Source organism: Mastigoproctus giganteus, chromosome 8, assembly GCF_048544385.1.
Source record: "Mastigoproctus giganteus isolate SK-2022 chromosome 8, ASM4854438v1, whole genome shotgun sequence".
NCBI lineage: Eukaryota > Metazoa > Arthropoda > Arachnida > Uropygi > Thelyphonidae > Mastigoproctus > Mastigoproctus giganteus.
In genome coordinates, this window is record NC_143582.1 from 12,457,838 (window position 1) to 12,482,757 (window position 24,920).

Genomic DNA, 24,920 nt, shown 5'->3' on the forward strand with positions numbered 1-24,920 from the left:
GTCTTACACTTGGGGAACAGCAACCCAAAAATAACTTATAAACTTTATGGTGTTGAATTAAAAACAGCAGAGGAAGAAAAGGGATCTGGGAGTTATGATACAGGCAGATCTGAAGTTTTCTGAATAGTATAAACAGGCAACCAGGAAAGCTTATGGTGTCCTGTCGACGATTAATCGGACGTTATCCTGTAGAGAGAAAGTCATAGTTCCACTGTATTAGTATTAGTAGAAGCATATGATGCAAGAAAGCAAGTTTACACAGCATCAGCCAAAAAAAAAATAAAATAAATAAAATAAAATAAATAAATAAAACAGTAAAAACAGGTAAAAGGGACAGTTATAGGGGAATGCATAAGAATTACGAAAGAGTTCACATTACAGAAGTCGATAAAAGATGTTTGAAAATATGGTCACATGACATGAGTATGGCGTATGATACCCTCCAACGGCTTAAACTGGCCTGAAAGCGGTGAATCATAAGGGTGTTTATAAGATTCTACACCCTTATATATGAGTGTTTATAAGATTCTGTAGCAAAAAATCCCATTCTTCCACAAGCGGAGACAGCTGACCGAGGACTTGGCTTTCAGCTTGCAATGCGACGTCCAATTGGAGTTTCACACATGTTCGATCGATTCAAGTCTGATGATCGTGCTGGCCACAGCAGTTGTTGGATATCTTCAGTTTGAAGATATTCCTCCACCACTTGAGCTATATGTGCAATGGAATTTTCATGCAGGATAAGAAAATCTAGGCCAACTCACCCCTAAAAGTCACACATAAGGTTTGAGGATTTGTTCTTGGTATCTCTGTGCAGTTACGGTATCCCCATAAAAAATATGAAGAGAAGTACAGCTGTCGATCATTATTCTGCCCAGCACGAGAACATAAGTTATTATTATTAGCAATATGGTGCAAGGAAGCCTAAGGCTTATACTGCACCAGCCAAAAAAATTCCCGAGTTACCCTGAGAGAGAGAGAGAGAGAGAGAGAGAGAGAGAGAGAGAGAGAGAGAGAGAGAGAGAGTCAAAAGTAGAATGGAATCACCAAGAAAGAGAAGAATGATAACATCCAGCTCAGGACCTTGGGTGTGCCAAGCCAATACACACCAGATGTGAGCCTCTGGGATGGTACCACAGAGGCTCACATCTGGTATGTATGTAAGCCTCTGGAGTCAGTTGGAGGAATGGTACCACATTCCTCTGTCTCCAGATGAAATAAGTCTAGAATTTGTTTGTAGGCTAAAACGGGACTCATGAGAGAATTGTACCCAATTTGTGAGGACTCCAAGTCATATGTTCATGGCAATAGTTTCGACGAGCTCTGCAGTGATTTGGGGTTAATGAGATAGAAACCAGTTGTTGTTTTTGTTATAGCTGTTGCTTTGGACAGGGTGGATGCCCTCGAAGAGATCTAAATTGAGGGGCCCATCAAGCTCTCAGCTGCCCACATCAACGCCAGAGCTTGTACTTGATCATCACGCAACACAGCGGCAACCCCCAAGGCAGAATGCGCTGGTCCCAGAGGAACTAGTAGTTGTCGGTGACTATTGTCAGGGAAACGGGGAACATGGTATGTAAAAAGGATAAGTGGAACAGAACCAGGGTATATCTGCCAGGGGCAAAGGTTGATGACGTTGTAGAGCGGATATCATCTTTTAAGGGCACAAAAGGTGATACTGTTGTACACGTTGACACTAATGGTATTAAGAGTAGGAGACCGGTGGAATTACTTAACAAGTACAGGTCACTGTTGAAAAAAAGCCGTGAATTGGGGTTGAATTTAAAAGTGTCTGCAATTCTGTCCAGACACAATAGGAGAGCGTATAAGAGGAGAGCCTTATCGATCAATTCGACCCTGGAAAGATTGTGCAAGGCTCAAGGGGTAGAATTTTTTTCAGCCTGGTCTGTACTTTTTAATAGGAGAGACTGCTTCTACAGGAATTGGATACACTTAAATAGAAAGGGTGCAATGATGCTATCGAGGCAGTGTTAGGTGAGTCGGAAAACTGCTAGCTTGGGGGGCTACACGGACTAATAGATTAACAGTAGCCGCTGGCAGGGGTGAAAGTGATTCTTGCACTGCTTCTATTGGAATGAGCAGCAGCCTGGAAAACAAGATGCAGGGCATTTCAGAGACTGCTGGGAGTCATTCCGGTACAAGTAAACACAGGGGTTGTATTAGCGTAGCTAAGAATAGGAACAGGTGCATGTATACTTGCATGTACACCAATGCTAGGAGTTTGGTAAATAAATTTCAAGAATTTGAGGTATTGCTCAGAACATCAAAGGCAGATATTGTTGAGATATCAGAGAGGTGGTACCACACAGATATAAGGAATGCAGAACTGGAATTTGGAGAATACAATGCGTACAGGAAGGTTTTGCGCCAAAAAAAAAAAAAAAAAAAATCAAAATCAAATCAAATGACAGGAAGGTAGAAGGGGTTATTCTATTAGTTAAGAAACACAAAATCCAAGGACGTGCAGCCAGTCTACATCGTTCGACATTTCAGTGTCAAGTCAGTTTGGTGTGACATAAGCATTTGGAGTTCAAAATTGAGAGTAGGAGTGCGTTATATGCCTAATGATGAGTATAATAAGAAACTGTACAGGGAAATAGAATGGGCCAGTAAATCAGAGAGTCTTATAATGAGGGATTTTAATTTCCTGGATATTGACTGGAATTTGTAAGTTGGTCACTCCCACACAAGCAATGCTTTTGTGGATTTATTGGATGATTGTTTTCTACATCAGCAAGTTCGAGAAGCAACTAGAGGGAGTAATAGTCTTGATCTGATTATCAGTAGTGATCCTTCATGCATTAAGAAGCTGCAGATAAAGGAATCACTAGGTGGCACTGACCACAGTGTGCTGAAGTGGGATTTACTCAAAGAAGTAACTACCATCAGGGTAAAGGGAAGGGTTATTGCTTTCAAAAAGGCGACTACGATGGACTGAGACAGTATTTATATTCTATACAGTGGGACCAATTGATGATGTTACCAACAGCAAATTCAAAATGGGAGCCATTCAAAGAATTTATCTTGGAAACTACTAGGTTTTACATACCAACTAAAAAATGTTGTTCATTAGGCCTAAATGGATATCAGATGAACTAATGACACATGGCAGAGAATAAAAATGCATGGGATACATAAAAATTAATGGGTGACATGGAAGCCAATGATAGATATAAGCTTGTCTGTAACCAAGTTACAAAGGGGATTAGGCAGGCGAAGGCAGATTACGAGAAATCTTTGGCAAAGAATGCGAAGAAAAACAGCAAAGCGTTCTTTACCTATGTAAACTCTAGAATGAAAGGAATGAATCAGATTGGACCACTGGATATTGATGGTTCAACTGTTCATGATCCTGCTCAGGTGGCTAACAAACTAAATGAGGATTTTGTATCTACATTCACACAAGAGGAGTTATTCAGGGAGGGAAATGCCAGAGTTGAATTAAACTCTGGCAGTGAGCTAGATGATTTTGCAATAACTGAGAGGAAAGTGGAAGAGAAATTGTTGAAGATAAACATAGAAAAGGCACTCTGGGTGGACGGGATCTATTCAGTTATATTAAATGAGGCAGCAAAGGAAGTAAGCAAGCTCCTAGCCGTAATTATGAGACCTTCCTTGAACTCAGTGGAGGCACCCATGGACTGGAGATGTGCAAATGTGACCGCAATTCACAAAGGAGGGTCAGATGGCGACGCAAGTAATTACAGACCTGTTAGTTTAACTTCTGTTCAAGGTAAGTTAATGGAAGCACGGGTTAAAGAAGCACCGCAGGATCATCTAGACAAGACTTCGGTTATAGCTTGGACACAGCATGGGTTTGTTAAGGGAAAGTCTTCTTTGACCAATTTGATTGGATACTGTGATGTGGTCCCAAAGGAACTGGACGCAAAGAATAATGTTCAATATCATACATTTGGATCTTAGATAGGCTTTTGATACTGTTGCACAAATTGGAGCAACGTGCCATTGGAGGCAAATTGCTGCTATGGAGAAAGGGATGGTTGACTGGGAGAAGACAGGGTGGTAATTAATGAACACTGCTCATTGTGGACTGTTATTATTGGAGTCCCTCAGGTTCAGTGTTGGGTCCATCGTTCTTTTCTATTTATAAATGATATTGATGATATCAACCCTAATGTTCAAGTTTGCTAGGTTGTTAAGGACACTAATGACAGTACACTGCTGCAACAGGATCTAGAAAAGTTTACGAGATGCGCTGAGAGGTGACAAATGAAGTCTAACATTGACAAATGTAAAAAGTGTTACATATGGGAAGCAGTAACCCCAGAGTAACGTATCAACTCTGTGGTACTACACAAACAATGGTAGAGAATGAGGACCTAGGGGTAATTGTGCAGGCAGATATGCAGTTTTCTGAGCACTGCAAACGGTCTGTAAGAGTAGCTCATGGTGTCTTGTCAATGATATACAGGACGTTTTCTAGCAGGGATAAGGAGATGATTATCCCCTTGTATAAGGCAATGGTGAAGCCACACCTTGAGTACTGTATATAGGTCTGGAGGCTTCATTTTAAGAAGGACGTTTTTCAACTACGATGTTTTTTTAACTTTATTTTTATAAACTCTAAAAGGAAGGGGCTGAATATGATTGGTCCACTTGACATCGATGGTTCGACTGTTGATGATCCTGCTCGGATAGCAAACAAACTGAATGAGTATTTTGTATCTACATTCACACGTGAGGAATTATTACAATTTGAAAATGGAAGAAGGTTATCAAATTGTAGTAGTGTGCTTAATGATTTTGTAATAACTGAGAGCAAAAGTGGAGGAGAAATTGTTGAAGTTAAACATAAGAAAGGCACCTGGGGTGGATGGGATCTATCCAGTTATTTTAAAGGAGGCGGCAAAGCAACTAAGCAAACCCTTAGCCATAATTATGAGAGCATCCTTGGACTCAGGGGAGGTTCCCACGGACTGGAGATGTGCAAATGTGTCCCCAATTCACAAAGGTGGATCGAAGGGTGACACGAGTAATTACAGACCAGTTAGTTTAACTTCTGTTCCGGGTAAAATAATGGAGTCGCTGGTTAAAGATGCATTGCAGGATCATCTAGACAAGACTGCAGCAATAATTCAAACACAGCATGGGTTTGTTAAGGGAAAGTCTTGTCTGACAAATTTGATTGGTTATTATGATGTGGTCACAAAGGAACTGGATGCAAAAAATAATTTTGTTATCATATACTTGGATTTCAGGAAAGCTTTTGACACTGTTGCGCATGGAAGACTACTGTACAAATTAGAGCAGAATGGTATTAAGGGTAAGTTGCTACAATGGATAAAAGGATGGTTAAGTGGGAGAAGACAGAGGGTGGTAATCAATGGGTGCTGCTCTTCGTGGACTAATGTTATTAGTGGAGTCCCACAGGGTTCGGTGTTGGGTCCACTGTTGTTTTGTGTATTTATCAATGATATTGATGAAGGTATATCAGGCTTAATGTCGAAGTTTGCAGATGACACAAAGGTTGGCAGGGTTGTTAATGACAGTAATGGCAGTGTGCTACTGCAACAGGATCTAGATAATTTGGGCAGATGGGCTAAGAAGTGGCAACTGAAATTCAACCTTGACAAATGCAAAGTACTGCATATGGGTAGAAGTAACCCCAGAGAAACGTACCAACTGTGTGGTACTACACTTAAGGTGGTAGAAAATGAAAAAGACCTGGGAGTAATTGTGCAGTCAGATATGAAGTTTTCCTGAGAGTGCAGACAGGCTGCTAGGGCGGGTCATGGGGTTTTGTCAATGATATATAGGAATTTTGCTAGCAGGGAAAAGGAGGTGATTGTCCCTCTGTATAAGGCAATGGTCAGGCCACGCCTTGAGTACTGCGTACAGGTCTGGAGGCCTCATTTTAGGAAGGATGTAGATTTGCTTGAGCGTGTACAGAGAAGAGCAACACGATTGGTGAGGGGAATGAAGGGATTCTCTTACCAAGAGAGGCTTAAGTTCTGCAAATTGCAGTGGCTGGAGACTAGGCACCTGCGCGGTGATCTGATTGAGGTCTATAAGGCCTTGAATGGGTTGAGCACGCTGAATTCTGATGGGATCCTTTCACTTGTTCAGATTACCAACCTACGGGGACATAAGTTCAAATTAAGAAAGGACAGATGTAGAATAGATGTGCGGAAATTTGCCTTTAGCCAGCGGGTGGTTAATTGCTGGAACAAACTTCCATCTGTCGTTGTAGAAGTTGATAGGTTAAATAAATTTAAGGAGGAACTGGACAGGCATTTGGAGGGAATGGTGTGATTTTTTTTTGGCTGATGCTGCATAAGCTCCTACACTTGCTTTCTTGCATCATGTGCCACTACTACTAAGGATGTAGAGCTAGTACAAAGAAGGGCAACACGATTAGTGAATGGAACAAAGGGTTGTTCTTACAAAGAAAGGCTTAAGTTTTGCAGATTAGTGTCTGGAGACTAGGCACCTGCGAGGTGATCTGATTGAGGTATATAAAGTCTTGAATGAATTGAGCATGCTCAATGCTGATGGGATTCCTCTTGCTCAGAATAATCACAAGAGGGCATAAATTCAAATTGGACAGTTGTAGGATAGATGTGGAGAAGTTTGCCTTTACCCAGCAGGTAGTTGGTTGATGGAACAGAGTTCCATCTTTTGTTGTGGAAGTTGATAGCCTAAATAAATTTAAGGCTGAGCTGGACAAGTATTTGGGAAAAAAAAAAACGGAGGGGTGAAATGGGAGCTTTTTTTTTTTTTTTTTTTTTGGGCGACGGATTTAAATAAACTCATAAAAGGTCCTCGCGTTGTCGACGATTATGTGTATATTATCTGCAAATTGTGCGTTCTGTGGTCAATTTTCTATTTTTGTGGATGCAAAATTCAGGATTCCTCGAGAAAAAACCATGCTGCCATCGCCTAAGACCGACTAACTCGGCCACCTTGTGAAAGGCGCAAAAATTCCTCACGAACTCTGTCTTTTCCACCCCTTGTGGAGAGGACAGCGATCGTACTGTGCTATCCAAGAGGGCTACAAACCACTGGCTTCCTTGCATAGAGTCCACTTGAATTGACCATTCTTAACAGGCTGGTTAGAAAACTCTGTGCGGGTAGCAGTGGTATCATCACCGCCCTCCCAACACTGGATGGAAAAGGCTTACGTTCGAATCCCGTTGACGACGCGAGGATATTTAAGTCTATTTGACTCCGTGGCGTGGTTATTCGATTTCAGGCATAGATAGCAATGTTTTTTGTTCTGAAAAACTTAGTTTTTTTTTTTCGTCCAGAAAATTAGGCAAATAGACAAGAAAATGCATATAATTTGCAGACACAATACACATCGTAGTTGAAAAAAATTTTCCATGTGACCCTAACATAGTAGTTCAGTTTTTTTATAGTCCGGATGGAAATATTTTCAACTATGCCCACAACAACTTCAAGAAACAGTTAGAGGACATCCTAGAGTTCAGTCTTGCCGACAGTGGTGTGTTCTGGTTGACATATCCCTCGAGAAACCTTGCAGAACTCTTCTTGTAATGGTTCCTCTCTCCTGAAATTGCTTCCATAGTGCCGAGACAACACTGCGTGACACATTTTAGCCGTGCCACTTCGCCTGTGACTGCCTCGCTGCCTTAAGTCGTCTAACGGCCTGCCATCTCAAAGAATCATCCAAACCATGATGATCTGCCATCCTGAGTATGTGACCATTCCACTGAGCAAGCCATGTTTTTATAGGCATGAATAATTTAACCCCAGGGGCTCACATCTGGTGAGTATGGGCTTGGCACACCCAGGGTCCAGAGCTGGATATCATCATTCTTCTCTTTCTTGGTGATTCCCTTCTTCTTGACTCTCTCTCTCTCTCTCGGGATAATTGAAAAAAAAAAAAAATTTTTTTTTTTGGCTGGTGCAATATAAGCCTCAGGCTTCCTTATACCATATTGCACCATATTGCTAATAATAATAATAATTTGCATAGTGTGGGTGTGGCTCTGTAAGTTGGTAGATCGATTTACATTGGATGCTATTAATTTGTATGCGCAGATGCCTGTTATATCAAATATTCGCTTTTGGCGATACTCTTCACAATATTCATGAAAAAACATTGTTCTATTAGTTTTGCAGAGCAGTGTAATTTTTAATGTTTTTTCTTTTCAATACAGAAAAAGCTTGTGCTTCCTTGACTACTACTAATACATATATTTCTCATATTTGTATGTGTATCTGCACACAAGTATCAGGTGGCAATTGAAAAATAAAACAATGCAGTAACAGAATAATATACTCAGGGGCTCACATCTTGTGAGTATGGGCTTGGCACACCCAGAGTTCTGAGCAGAATATCATCATTCTTCTTTATTGGCGATTCCCTTTTACTTCTGACTCTTTTCTTTTTCTTTTTTTTCTCTCTCTCTCTCAGGGTAATTCAGAATTTTTTTTGGCTGATGCAGCATAAGCCTCAGGATTCCTAGCACTATACGGCTAATAATAATAGTAATAATAATAATATACCGAGCAGGTGCTGTCCTGCATGAAGCACCGAAAACAAGCATGGCTAGAATATATTAGAAATAAATGAAAATAGGGAAAGCTGCAATTAAGATTATTTTTCTAAGCCAGTGGTCATTCATTAGCTATTCTGTAATTCATACAGACTACAACTCCACCTTCCCAATAAATCAACATCTGATGGTTGCAGCAACAACCATCAGCTGTTGGTCTCTGACATGCATGATAATGAAGCCAATACAATACAAAGTGACAATGATATAATACAGGATAGCAATGGGAGAAAAGGTCGATTAGCTGGATGAAAACCCCAAACGCAGAGAGCTTAACAATAAAATGTTTTCGAGTTCTGACCAATTCGGCCATTTTAAATAATAATAAGCGATAAATTTTCTGCTTGTACTCCATAAAAAGTAGGAGGAATTTACAAGATAGAGAATGCAAGATCATCCCCGTATTTATTAGCATTAGCATTAGTAGAGAGAAAGAAAGCAGGAAATTTGCAAGCATTTGCAAGAAAGCAAGCTTATTCAGCATCAGCCAAAAAAAAAAAAAAAACACACCACTCCCATTTCACCCCTCCGTTCGCTCGAAATACCTGTCCAGTTGAGCCTTAAATTTGTTTAGGCTATCAACTTCGCCAACAAGTGATGGAAGTCGGTTCCACCAACCAACCACCTGCTGGAAAAGGCAAATTTCCGCACATCTATCCGACATCCGTCCTTCGTCAATTTGAATTTATGCACTCTGGGCTGATTATTCTGAGCAAGATGAAGAATCCCATTGGCATTGAGCATGCTCAAACCATTCAAAGCCTTATACACCTCTATCAGATCACCTCGCCGGTGCCTAGTCTCCAGTCTATGTAATTTGCAAAACTTAAGCCTTCCTTCGTATGAGCAACCCTTTGTTCCATTCACTAATCTTGTTGCCCTTCTCTGTACCCGTTCCAGCAGCTCTACATCCTTCTTGAAATGAGGCCTCCAGACCTGTATACAGTACTCAAGATGTGGCCTAACCATTGCCTTATACAAGGGAATAATCACCTCCTTATCCCTGCTAGAAAAATTCCTGTATATCATTGACAAGACACCATGAGCTACTCTTGCAGCTCGTCTGCACTGCTCACAGAACTTCATATCTGCCTGCACAATTACCCCCAGGTCCTTTTCATTCTCCACCACTGTCAGTGTAGTACCGCAGAGTTGATACGTTGCTCTGGGGTTAGTTTCCCATTTGTAGTACTTTACATTTGTCAATGTTAAACTTCATTTGCCACCTCTCAGCCCATCTGTTCAACCTTTCCAGATCCTGTTGCAGCAGTATAGCGTCAGTGGTGTCCTTAACAACCCTGCCAACCTTTGTATCATCTGCAAACTTGGACATTAAACTTGATATCCCATCATCAATATCATTCATAAACACCGAAAACAACAACGGACCCAACACTGAACCCTGAGGAACTCCACTAATAACATTAGTCCACGTTGAGCAGTGTCCATTGATTACCACTCTGTCTTCTGCCACTCAACCATCCCCTTATCCATAGCAGCAATTTGACTCCAATGCCACACTGCTCCAATTTGTGCAGCAGTCTTCCATGTGCAACAGTATCAAAAGCCTTTCTAAGATCCAAATATATAATATCAGTTATTCCCTGCATCCAGTTCTTTTGTGACTACATCATAGTATCCAATCAAATTGGTCAGGCAAGATCTGCCCTTAACAAAACCATGCTGCGTCTGAGCTATAACTGAATTCTTGTCTAGATGATCCTGCAGTGCTTCTTTAACCAGTGCCTCCATTAATTTACCTGGAACAGAAGTTAAACTAACAGGTCTATAATTACTTGTGCCAGCCTTTGATCCTCCTTTGTGAATTGGGGTTACATTTGCACATCTCCAGTCTATGGGTACCTCCCCTGAGTCCAAAGAAGCTCTCATAATTATGGCTAGGGGTTTGCTTACTTCCTTTGCTGCCTCTTTTAATATAACTGGATAGATCCCATCCACCCCAGGTGCCTTTTTTATGTTTATCCTCAACAATCTCTCCTCCACTTTCCTCTCAGTTATTACAAAATCATCCAGCTCACTGCCAATGTTTACTTTACCTACATCATTCTCCTTCCTGAATAACTCCTCATGCGTGAATGTAGATGCAAAATACTCGTTTAGATTGTTAGCCACCTGAGCAGGATCCTCAACTGTTGAACCATCAATATCCAGTGGACCAATCTGATTCATCCCTTTCCTTCTTGAGTTTAAATAGGTAAAGAACTCTTTTCTGTTTTTCTTTGCATCCTTTGCCAAGGATTTTTCGTAGTCTGCCTTTGCCTGCCTAATCTCCTTTGTGACTTGGTTACAGACCAACTTATATCTATCATAGGCTTCCATGTCACCCATTAATTTGTATGTATCCCATGCATTTTTCTTCTCTGCCACATGTCTCATTAGTTCATCTGACAACCATTTAGACCTAAACCTTGAACAATATTTCTTAGTTGGTATGTAAAGCCTGGTAGCCTCCAAGATTACTACTTCCTTGAATGCTTCCCATTTTGAGTTTGCTGTTGGTAACATCATCAGTTGGTCCCACTGTATAGAATTTAAATACTGTCTCAGACCATCATAGTCGCCTTTACGAAAACAAAAACCCTTCCCTTTACCTCTGATGGTAGTTACCTCCTTAAGTAAATCCCACTTCAACACACTTATTAATCACATGAGTTCGAAACACAGTAATCTAAAATGAGCATAACACTGTACCCCCAACAGATTACATCTTGCCGTATGCTTGTGATAGCCCTGAACGTGACAGCGTACCAAAGTAGCAACAAGATGTGCCTACTCTCGTGTATACAATAACCACAAAATTAATAGCTTCTAAGGAAACTGCATACGGAACGCTTCAGATCTTTTCTCAAATTCGTCCCTGTAATGAATTTTCAGGGATCTTTTAAAGTATAATGCTCAGGAAAGTGTGATATTGTTCGATAACATTTGGGAATTTCAGAAAGAAAATAGGTTTTAAGAAAAAGTGGTAGTTGGAATCAATCAAAAACCACCAGCAGAATTGTGGTTTGTTCTGTGTGATCGGTGAACGTTGTCTAATAATCGTAACGATTTCAAACCGCTCAGACTATTATGGCCTGAAAGGCATAAAAACTGAGTAATGTGGTCTGAGCAATCCAAATTTTCCCTTAAAAAATATCGGGTAACAAGGTGACAGAAGAAATGAGGCATTTAACCCAGACTATGTAACATATCATGCAAGCTCGTGGTGGATCAGTGATGCTTTGACTGTTACGAAGTGGTGCTTTTTGCTGAACATTTCAGGGACAACTATGATTGTGATTCTCCTGTTCCACAGCTATCCAGTTCAGAAGTCCTCTACAAGTGGCTAGCCAAGTCATTACATTTAAAATCCTTTAGGGAATGCACGGGACTATCTTGAACAGAAAGTGCAAACAGCGTCCACGAAATCTGAATAAATTACGGATGCTCAGTTGTCTTCAGAAGGGACATAGATGAACTCCTACCAACAAGCATTCATGAAATGATTCGTGATAAACGAGGGATTACATTTTAATTGAAAAATTACAGATGACTTTTTTTTTTTAAATCAGGTAAACTGGCCACATGTACAGATAATTTTTCTTTTTTTTAATTCACTTACCACTGTCAATTACAATTCAAAATTCAATTATGAAGTATGCAAGGCCTTTCCATATAGTTTTGTTTTGGATAGATTATAAGAAAACGGCGAATCTGGATGAAATGGGCACCACAAGTGATAATAAACCATTATTGGCAAATGAGTTCTGGTTATTAAAATGTGTACTGGAAATCAAATCCAACAGCCTTGATAGCCTGTAGATATTTAGTGCATGCGCAACTCAAAGACACAGCAACCTCTCTTATAATAACTTTTCTGCTGGTTGGATGTGGGATTTTAAGCACATCAACAACTTAAGCCATACATATAAAATTGCAAATTGTGTTCTGTAGCCGATTTACTGTTTGCTGCAAGAAAAACTTCGTTCCACTCATCAATCTTGTTGCCCTTCTTTGTACTCATTCTAGCAACTCTACATCCTTCCTAAAATGAGGCCTCCAGACCTGTACAGTACTCTACGTGTGGCCTGACCATTGTCTTGTACAACAGGATAATCACGTCCCTGTCCATGCTAGCAAAATTCCTATTTATCATTGACAAGACTCCATGACCTGACCTGGCAGATCATCTGCACTGCTCAGTGAACTTCATATTTGACTGCACAATTACCTCCAGGTATTTTTCACTTTCCACTTCCCTGAGTGTAGTACCACACAGTTGGTACGTTTCTCTTGGGTTATTGCTACCCTTACGCAGTACTTGGCATTCGTCAATGTTAAACTTCAGCTGCCACCGCTCTCAGCCCATTTGCCCAACTCATCCAGATCCAGTCGTTAACAACCCTGCCAACCTTTGTATCATCTGCAAACTTGGACATTAATCCTGATATACCTTCAATATCATTGATGAATAAACAGAATAGGCTGAGCACTGAACCCTGGGGAACTTCACTAATAACATTTGTCCACGAAGAGCAGTGTCCATTGATTACCACTCTTTCTTCTCCCACTCAACCATCCCTTTATCCATAGCAGCAATTTCCTCCAATGTCACACTGTTCCAATTTGTTCAGCAGTCTTCCATGTGCAACAGTACCAAAAGCCTTTCTAAGGTCCAAATGTATGATATCAGTTATTTTTGACATTCTGTTCCTTTGTGACCACATCATAGTATCCAATCAAATTGGTCAGACAAGACCTCCCTTTAACAAACCCATGCTGAGTCTTAACTATTACCGCAGTCTTGTCTAGATGGTCCTGCAATGCTTCTTTAACCAGTGACTCCATTATTTTCCCTGGGAACACAAGTTAAACCAATAGGTCTATAGTTATTTGTGTCACCTTTCAGAATCCCCTTTGTGAATTGGTGATACATTTTGCATACCAGTCCGTGGGGACCTCCCCTGAGTCCAAGCAAGCTCTCATAATTATGGCCAAGGGTTTGCTTACTTCCTTTGCTGCCTCCTTTAATATAACTAGATAGATCCCATCTACCCCAGGTGCTTTCCTGTTTAACTTCAACAATTTCTCATCCACTTCACTCTGTTATTACAAAATCACTTAGCTCCCTGTTAAGAGTTTGATAAACTTCTGACATTCCCCTCATTAAATAACTCCTCGTGTGAATGTAGATGCAAAATAGTCATTCAGTTTATCAGCTACCTGAGCATCAATAGTCAACCCATCTATGATAAGTGGTCCAATCTGATTCATCCCCTTCCTTCTAGAGTTTACATAAGTAAAGAACTCTTTGCTGTTTTTCTTTGCATCCTTTGCCATCTTCTGTGAAGTGAATGAGAAGTTTTTGGGAGTTTTAGATCTTTGGCAGATAAGTTTGTTTTCTATTAGCGACAATTTACAATGCTTTCAGAAGTGGAGGATATGGTATACTATAGTGCACTGTTTTCAACTATTTCCCATTTTATTATCCCCTAAAAGTGAATGGGATATAAATCGGACACCTAGTCTTGTCTGACAAATTTGATAGGATATTATGATGTGGTTACAAAGGAACTGGATGCAAAAAATAATTTTGATATCATATATTTGGATTTCAGGAAAGCTTTTGACACTGTTGCACATGGAAGACTATTGTACAAATTGGAGCAGAATGGTATTAAGGGTAAGTTGCTACAATGGATAAAAGGATGGTTAAGTGGGAGAAGACAGAGGGTGGTAATCAATGGGTGCTGCTCTTTGTGGACTAATGTTATTAGTGGAGTCCCACAGGGTTCGGTGTTAGGTCCACTGTTGTTTTGTATATTTATCAATGATATTGATGAAGGTATATCAGGCTTAATGTCGAAGTTTGCAGATGATACAAAGGTTGGCAGAGTTCTTAATGACAGTAATATCAGTGTGCTACTGCAACAGGATCTAGATAATTTGGGCAGATGGGCTAAGAAGTGGCAACTGAAGTTTAACCTTGACAAATGCAAAGTACTGCATATGGGTAGACGTAACCCCAGAGAAATGTACCAACTGTGTGGTACTACACTTAAGGTGGTAGAAAATGAAAAAGACCTGGGAGTAATTGTGCAGTCAGATATGAAGTTTTCTGAGCAATGCAGACAGGCTGCCAGGGCAGGTCATGGGGTTTTGTCAATGATATATAGGAATTTTGCTAGTAGGGAGGAGGAGGTGATTGTCCCTCTGTATAAGGCAATGGTGAGGCCACGCCTTGAGTACTGTGTACAGGTCTGGAGTCCTCATTTTAGGAAGGATGTAGATTTACTTGAGTGTGTACAGAGAAGGGCAACAAGATTGGTGAGGGGAATGAAGGGATCCTCTTACCAAGAGAGGCTTAAGTTCTGCAAATTGCAGTGGCTGGAGACTAGGCACCTGTGCGGTGATCTGATTGAGGTATAGAAGGCCTTGAATGGGTTGAGCACACTGAATTCTGATGGGATCCTTCCACTTGTTCAGATTACGAACCTAAGGGGGCATAAATTCAAATTAAGAAAAGACATATGTAGAAGAGATGTGCAGAAATTTGCCTTTAGCCAGCGGGTGGTTAATTGCTGGAACAAACTTCCATCTGTCGTGGAAGTTGATAGGTTGAATGAATTTAAGGAGGAACTGGACAGGCATTTGGAGGGAATGGTGTGATTTTTTTTTTTTTTTTTTGGCTGATGCTGCATAAGCTCATACACTTGCTTTCTTGCATCACATGCCACTACTACTACTACTATTATTTTATTACATGCCTGATAGAAGATTAAGGCAATGCATAAAAAAAAAAAAAAAAAAAAAGGTAAACTGCAGCTATTATCAATCCACTGCAGGATGGAAGCCTCCTCAACAATTCATGCTGAGAGAAATGGACCATAATCTGCCACACTGGTCCAGTGCGGGTTGGCAGATCGACTGTATTTTGCAGTCAGGGGCTTGAACCCCGGTCTACTCAAAGGGTGTGTGCTATTGCACTCGCGCTCCTGACCACTCGGCTACGGAGGCATTTATTGCTTTGTCTCAACTGCAAAATGCAAAACTGAAAGAAAAACCAAAATTGTATCTTTAAATTATTATTTTAAATGCTTTTAGTAAAGTCTCACATTGCATATTTTGTATAACTTTCTAATATTAAGTTGACTAACTGATAGCCATTTCAAGGCTATCAGTTGGTCAATTAACTGTTAATAAACATTCATGGGTGAGCCTTGAACCTCAAATGTGAAAGCTTTCCATTTTTGGAGGAGGATTTAAATCATTGAACTGCTGAAACTTGAATTCCTAATGCTAAATAATCATAACTACCTTTTTTTTGGCTGATGCTATATACGATTCATTTTTACCACTACTAATATGAATAACAATTTAATAAAAGCAAAAATATGCACTAACCACCAGTGGTGTGATTTTGCTATTTGAGCATTTTTTTGTTTTTCAAGGAATTTTCCTTCCTGCATACACATATTATGCAAAATCCACTTTTGAACATTTTTCATATTTCTTAGAATTACCCAGTCTTGAAACACATACGATTTGGAATAAGGAACCAAAATTCCAGAAGTGACACAGAAGTGTCAAAAGGGAGCAAATATGTTCAGTGAATGTACCATAAAACAAGTTGTCAAAGACTTGCACATTCTGATCAACAGATGCCAGTCTCGTGAATACCATGAGATAAGAAGTTTTCTGAGCAATGCAGACATGCTGCAAGAGTAGCATGTCTTGCAGCACGTAAGATAGTTCATGGGGTCTTGTCAATGATACATAGGAATTTTGCTAGCAGGGATGAGGTGATTATTGCCTTGCATAAGGCAATGGTCAGGACAAACCTTCATACTGGTCCGGAGGCCTGATTTTAGGAAGGACATTGAGCTACTAGAACAAGTAAAGAGAAGGGAAACGAGATTAGTGAGTGGAACAAAGGGTTGCTATTACCAAGATAGGTTAAGTCCTGCAAATTGCAGCATCTGGAGATTAGCACCTGCAAGGTGATCTGACTAAGATGTACAAGGCCTTGAATGGTTCGAGCAAGCTCAATGCCGATGGGCTTCTTGCTCAGATTTATCACCTGGGTAGGCATAAATTCAAATTGAGGAGACAGTTGTAGAAAAGATGTGTGGAAATTTGCCCTTAGCCAGCGGGTAGTTTATTGCTGGAACAAACTTTATGAGAGAATGGAATTGGTGAAATGGGAAGGGTTTTTTTTTTTTTTTTTTGGCTGATGCTGTATAAGCTTGCTTTCTTGCATCACATGCCTTTACTATGCTAATATCCAACACTGTATCGATGTGGAACATAATTCAGGCCAGTTTGATGTCTTCATAATTTGCTTTTGCATTATGCTGTAGCATGTATTTATGCTGATGAACAGTAGAAATATATGCTACACGCTAATCCACATACCTGTATTTGGTTTCAATAAAATGCTTCTTTGCTTCACAATGCTTGATCATATCACATATCTAATTCTTAAATGAGTTTTGCACATTTGTTTTTTTGATGTTTTTGTATGTTTGACAAAAACATCACTTCCAGAACTGTAGTATCTTATTTCAAAATACCTTGTATATAAAACTTATATACAGTGTGTGTGTGTGTGTGTAACTAAAAAAAAATAAATAAATAAATAAAAAAAATATATATATATAAGAAACACATTCCAATAGTAAGGTAAACAAGGACAGTGATACATCAGTTCCTTTTTTTTTTTTACAGATATAACTGTCTGCATATATGCAGACATAACATTACTTTTCTGTATAATCATTACCCATGGAAACCAGCACACTAAAGCCTGTATGAAAAAATACCAGATGAGTATCTCTGTTACCATGGTCATCACTGCTGCAATAACATTTACAAACCATAGAACCAATAAATGTTGAGGAACTGAAGGAGATGAAACTCTGTGGATGTCAAAATGGGACCACGTGTAGTACACCTAAATGCTGCCCGCCCTTACTGCTGAAACCACTGTTGAGTCTGCTAAGCTGTGTGTGTGTGCATATGGGGGGATTGCATTGCTGCAGTGCACCATCACACCCCCTCACATCTTTCCTGTTTATTCAGTGTACTACAATAATAAACTACATTGACTGTCTGATCATTTTGGAAAAATTGTTACCCTATACATCCTAGAAGATAACTGCCATAACTTTTCTATAACCAATTGGACCAGTCAGAACTTTTTTTGTTGAGGAGGTGGGGTGTGCTTCCATGTCATGGAGTCACTTGACTGGTGTGATATGCAGACCCAGGTCTCATAACTGATGTTGATTTTGTTCAAGAATGTTATGTGAGTAGTCTTGTACTAGAAAATGTTACAGTTTTCTGTTGCTTAGTCAACTGTATTGGAATGCAATATGATGACATCTTCCTATAACTGAGCATGTCATGGATATTTTATGGACCCTACTTGGCAAAATGTTCAGCTCTGCTGCAACCTTTGTCACCAAATTTCACACATTAATAGGGTTTTCTCAGCACAACAGTTCTTGCTTGGTCTGTGGGACATCGGTCCTCTCGGATAAGGGCATGAACCCCAGAGATATCCTCTAATATGGATGAACTTATTTTCCCAAGTGTGGTTCATTGTTCAGGCAATGCACCACAATATCTCCTGTTAATAACTTTCTATATGCAGCAATAAGATCGTGATGAATTTGCATTATTGGTGTGTTGCTCTTTGTACACAGAAAATTAACCATCCTTTTCACCTCTATATTTATAACACTTCAGCCTCACTGCCATTTTAATTCAGATGTTGCATATGCAGACCTGGCACATGCTTCTTGCTGTTGAAATAACTATTCATACCCACTGAACAATTGCAGTAAAACAGATAAATCATCTTTATTGAGCAACATCTTTATTAAAGAAACGAGAGTTAAAAAGAGAAATAAATGGAACACATGGAAACAATAGCAAGACCACATTACAAATGAGGAAATAAGAAGAAACCTTGGTGTAACAAACATCCAATCAAAAGGTAAGGGAAGCATTTATAAGATTTAACAAACATGGTAGAAAGAATGGGAAAATTAGGTAAACAGATATTCAAAGCAGAAATGAATGGTAATAGGCTTAGAGGCACACCAGAGTAAGGACAGAGTTGTTATTAGAGGGAAGAGGAATTATTCCAAGTTTGGTTTAAATATCTAAATGAAACAGGATAGCAGGTAGGAAAACAGTGAATGGAAGGCTGATCACAACAGACTTGTACCACACCACCACTGAATACAAGCAACTGGATGGTGATCATCTTTATTGTAACAATAAAGATGATCACCATCCAATCTCTTATAACCAGTAAGTGTAAAATAAAATGTACATGAAAATATTTACCATGTACTGTCAGGCTGTACCTTAATTTTGGAATATTTTTGATATATATATATGCAAGCTATTATCCATTTGTTATTACTTATGACAATTGAAATTTGTTTATGGCTTTGCACTTGATCTGTAGCTATGACAGACAATTTGTAATCATTATTTTAATCCTATCTATTGCAGTAGTTAGTATTTTGTCTCTGCTTCTTCCTTTCCTAAAATAAAAATAAACAAACAAATCAAATTAGTTATGAAATAAAGAAAATTATGAAAAAAATCAGCATGCCAAAAAGAAAAGTAAATAAAATTAATGTCAGGAAAAATGAAACAAACAAACAAACAAAAAAAAAAAAACATGGTTTCTAATAGCTTTACAGTGGACGTTTACTGTAATCCGATGAAAGAAAGAGAAACAGACTGTAGAAGAGGCTGTAGTAGTAATCAAATAAAAATTATAACAGAATCCCAGTTATCTGACCTCTATGGGGACCAAAGTTGGGGGTGCTAGTTTCACACATTTGTTGGCTGGATGAGCACTACTCTTTTCGATGCCCTCATTATAGAACAAGCTGGCATAAGTAAGAAGTTAAAACTTCTTACATCAGAGATGGTGAACCACTGGCATGCAACCAGCCATAAACAGTTTATATTTAACCCCAGGGGCTGACATCTGGTGAGTACAGGCTTGGCAGACCCAGGGTCCTGAGCTGGATATCACATCATTCTTCTCTTTCTTGGTGAATCCTCTCTCTCTCTCAGGGTAACTCAGGAATTTTTTTTTTGGCTGGTGCAGCACAAGTCTCAGGCTTCCTTGCACCATATAGCTAATAAAATAATAATAATAATAATAATATTATATAAAAAAAAGGTAATTATATTTGTAGAAGGATGTTATGTGGTGGTTTTCCACAAAATATAGTTTTCTATAATTACCACTCTTATATCACATGAATAATAACATATGTTTATTTAGCTAATAACTAAATCCCTATACATTAAGGTAATGTTTCAGGAACCTTGCCAGAACCCATCCTCAGACCATAAGCAGGCTTTTGCCAGCCTCCTGCTTGCCAAATGTCTCAATTCCCTCTGTGCATTGTTTAATTAATTCACATGCAGCATGCACAATCATAATTGAGACATTTGTGACATGAGGCATGCCAGTTGAAGAATTGAGATATGGCCTATGTATGGGGAACATTTATTGAGACATGGCCCATGTATGGTGAACATTAAGGTAACATTTCGGGAACTTTGCCAGCATGGTTCCCGAAACATTATCTTAATGTATAGGAATTTAGTTATCAGCTAAATAAACTATGTTAATATTTCCATGGTTTAAGAGTAGTCATTACAGAAAACTAGATTTCATAAAAAAAAAAAAAGTTTTTTTCTTTTATTTTAAGACAATTTTGTTTTAAGATTTATCATTCACGTTAAGTATTCTTACCTTTTTTATCACAGTAACAATAAGACTAGTATGCAGGGCAAAAAGGTTAACCACTGCTGTCTTAGATACTGATGTATACAATTATACTTTATTTCCTTTGGCATAATTTTAAAATAAACACTTCTTATTAGTGAAAACTTAACATCAATTATGCTCTTATATAATGATTTATTAAGAGAAAGTTCATAGTGAGTGTTCTCCTCAGGACCTATTGAATGGGTGCGCCACCCAGCTAAAATTTTAAGCAATTCTCATGGTACCGCATGGTACTGCTCACTGCTCTATCAATATTAATTCGAACATATTATGCGATTGAGATCAATGCAACAGGAGCATACAATGTTAAATTATGCAATTAATTTTTGCTCTGGATCACTTAAGTCACATTTATAAATAACAGAAAATTTTATAATATTGCGAAGTATTACACTTCACCATCTGCTACTTCATAATGCCACCCAGCTGGCAAAATTTTCTGGGGAGAACACTGATAGTCAATCATAAGTATCCTATGGTTTTCATCCTTTTCTAGTCTTCTGCAAACATCCAGTTTTAAGGTTAACCTCACATATCTACATTTTTAAACAGCTTTCTAATCTTTCTGGATATCACAATGGATGGATGGAATACAGATATGATAATATAAATAAACTTGCTCAAAGTGTATTTATATTATTCTATTAAAGTAATTGATTCTTTAATGGTGGCAACTGGGCATGGGACAGACTTCATTACCTCTGACGGTTACTTTTTATGTTATGTAAACATTAATACAGTAATTTTTAACTTTAATTTTTTTTTTCAAATTAATATTTTAATATAAAATTATCTTCTTAAACAGTTTATTTAATGCATTTTTTTTAATGTTTAATTAACTCACAGTCTCTGCTATTTGGTTGGGAGACATTGCAATTACTGATTTCTAATATCATTTTTTCAAATGTACCATTGGTCGCGCGAGCTTTCCAGATTAATAGATGCCAGAGAGCTGGGCTTTTACTGTATATCATAATGATGCATGTAGGGTTATCATAAAGAACTGAACAGTTTAAAAAATTTATTATAAATAAACATTTCTTGAAAGGACAAAAAAAAAAAGAAAGAAAAAAGTATTCTCCTAACAGTGCTCAATTTGGGCTCTAGGGGTAACTACACCTAAATACGGGAACTCATCATTTCTCTTTGCCCATGGACTATACCAATCAATTTCCATTCTAACAGTTTATGTTCATATGACTCCTTATGATGGCTTTAGGAACTTCATACATTTATAGATTAGGAAAAAAAAAGCTTTTTTAGTTACCCATACAAGAAATGCAACTTTGGATTCCGTATCTTGTTTAACTCATAAATTTTTGGAGTGTTAAATTCTTTTGTAATAACTTTATTTTTGTAGAGAAAAAAAAAAGAAAGTATGTTTAAATGTGAGAACTGATATTGCATTTTCAAACAATTTTAATAAAAGTACCATTACCAGAGCAGGAATTAGCATGGCTGCGGCATCAGATTATTCTAATTACAAGGCTCCAAAAGGGCCTGGCACTTATTTTTTGTCATTATCTACCCGTGCTAGGAGTGGGTAACGTATACATCTGTTGCCTTCCTTGGATGCAGAAGCTATTTCTCAAGCACCCTCACTGGACAGAATCCCAATTATATATCTACCATCAACAGTAGATAAGGCAGATATGAAAGATGCATCAATATAGGTTGCCATTAAGTGTTACGTACCCCCTAAGTTTAAAACTAGCATGTCACAAATTATAGTCTCACACTGACTTTTTAAAATATCCGTTTTTAATAATATTCAATTTTTTGGCACGGTAGCATATATGCACAATGCACCTATTCTCTTCATGTCTGTCTGTCCAATTGCCCATAACAACTCAACACCCAAGAGGACAAATTTTCATGAAATTTTATATTTGGGCATTTTAAAAAGATTTGTTGAGCCATTACAAATTTCATTAAAATCAGACCAATAGAAATCTGGCAATAATTATTATTACGGGGATACAAAAAAATAAATAAATAATAATTTATTTTATTTTTTTGCAAATAAATAAATAATAATTTATTTTATTTTTTTTGCATCCTCATGTAATAATTTGACTCTCAGTGGACGGATTTTCATTAAATTTAATATTTGGGCCTTTTAGAAAGACTTGCAGAGCTATCCCAAATTTAATTAAAATCAAACTAACAGAAATCCAAATTATCATTACTTTATCCTTCCATCCTCATGTAATAACTTGACTCTTAATGGATAGATTTTCATGAAATTTTATATTTTGCCATTAAGAATGATTTGTTGACCCATCCCAAGAGAAGTTTGAGATATCTTGCCAAAGGGATTTGGGGACCAGAATTTACAGCTTCACTACTGCTCTAAACTATCATCAAAAGCTTCACAGTCTGCATCATACATAAAGCATGGGCAGATTTACTGTAACTGTAAAAAACTCCACAGCAACTGCTGCCACTCTAATTTGTTTTATTACTAAACAAAACTTTCAGAAATGTGAGCCCTGCTTAGTAGTATCATTGGTCTGAAATTGCCCACGTAGTGAGTTCTTGCTAACATTGTTTTGTACCTACTCTTCCATTGCAAACCTCCTCCTCCAAATCAACCATTTTCTTTAACTGCTGCCTAACTGTTGCTTTGTATAAATCAACAATTTCAGCTTTAGTTTTTACCCATTCAGTCTTAATTTAGTAGCCTTGCTAAGAATAATAACAAATTTTTCGCAATCATCACCACTTCTAAAGAGCTAAATCACCTACAAATGGCCCATAAAAATTCCCTTCATCATTGACAGGATCCAAACTCATCAACATGCTACCAGCAAGGGTGGCTACTCTTGGAAAACAACTGTTCCCTGTGGTGCCATGCAATACCTTGGGCTATCATGGGAAGAAAATTAAGTTGTGGAACGTAACTAATATCCAATAACTGTTTCCATTCATCCCCCACAGCTTGTCCCAAGGACACAAGATAAATTCTAAGTAGCATGATAAATTCTAAGTAGAATTTATCTTAGCAGTTCCGAAATTAGAATACAAGCTTCTTCTTCATAACTAACCCACATGAACTAAACTAATATTAAAAATTTCTATTTTAAACTAATTTTATCAAGAATAAAATTCTAAGTAACCTAGGGCAATAACGGATAAATAATAAAAACATTGCAGCATTGATAAAAATATATACACATACAGTTTATAATCTCAACAAAATAATTAAAATGTATTTGTATATATAGTTGTTGTACGTTTACCTTCTGAACTCAGGTATAAATAGATAAATTTTAAGGTTTATGTATTTTAATTAATTAATAATAAAGATTGCTCACCTTGAGTGTTTTGCCATAAGCGTCCATTGAATACGCCGATATAAGCAATGTATACGAGACAAAGTACAAAAATCAGCCATATAATAAGAAAAAACTTATTAACACGTGTAAATGCTTTTCTTTTTATACGAGTATAATATAAATATGCCATCCTCCTATCAGTGGAACGCCTTCCGCGCGGGAGCGCCATAAAGCGCAAACTCCATTAAAAATGGTTCTTTCCTTTCCAAAATGGTTTTGCGTACAGCGACATCTGAGAAATCCATTGAAAATGGAATCTTAAAATGGAATTATAATTTTTTCATTAAAAAACAGGAACAAGAATTTCTTGAGAGAAACTAAAATTAGCATATTTATTATTATTAACAAATAACTTTAGAGGGGGTACGAACAAGTATGAATACGAGGCCTGTCAGAAAATTAATGAGATTAAATCAATAAAAACATTTATTGGTTTTTTTATGCAGAATAACAATGGTCACCACCAGCGTAGCTACCCTTTTTTGGGCCTGGAGACAAGAACATGTTCGGGCCCCTACTTAATTAATGAAAATTGCAAAAACAGGAGAAGCCAAAGACGCCGGGACCTTAAAGTACCCGAGCCCGGAGGCCATTGCCTTGCCTGCCTACATGGTAGCTATGCCACTGATGGTCACCCTTGAAATAACTTCCCTCTGCACAACGTCTCCAACGGAATTTCCAGTCGTTAAAGCAAGATCGGTAGTCTTCATCTGTTAGTTCCTTTATAGTGTTGGTTACAGCCTTTTGAATTGTCTCTATCGAATCACAATGATTTCAGTTTTGTCAGATTTGGGAACAAAAAGTAATCACGTGGAGCGAGGTCCGTTGAATATGGCAGTTGCGAGAAGAGTGGAATGCTCTTCTGAGCCAGAAATTCTCTAATGGAAGAGGTAGAATGGGATGGTACGTTGTTGAGTTGAAGGATTCGATTTTGACTGATCTCCAGTCGTACATTCTTTTCCATAACCGTTTGAGAATTTCTCTGTAGTAATTTTGATTCAGTGTTTGTCCCTGTGGCAGAAACTCTTTGTGAATGATGCCTCGATAATAAAAAAAAAACACACACAAGTCATCGTTTTTAATTTTTATTTGGTCATTCAAGATTTCTTCGGAAGTGAAGATGTTTTCGTGTGGCATTCCCACTTTGGCATTTGATTTCTGGATCGTACTGGAAAAACCAGCTTTCGT

General features: G+C 38.2%; 1 protein-coding gene across 1 annotated transcript in view; it reads right to left on the reverse strand.

The window, feature by feature from the left end:
- LOC150081257 (galactoside 2-alpha-L-fucosyltransferase Sec1-like) overlaps window positions 1-23,831 on the reverse strand; it is a 34,525-nt gene extending 10,694 nt beyond the window's left edge. The window contains exon 1 of the mRNA XM_090379499.1: window positions 23,712-23,831. The gene's annotated coding sequence lies outside the window, so the exon portion shown is untranslated. The remainder of the gene's footprint in view (window positions 1-23,711) is intronic.
- Between the last annotated feature and the right edge of the window lie 1,089 nt (window positions 23,832-24,920).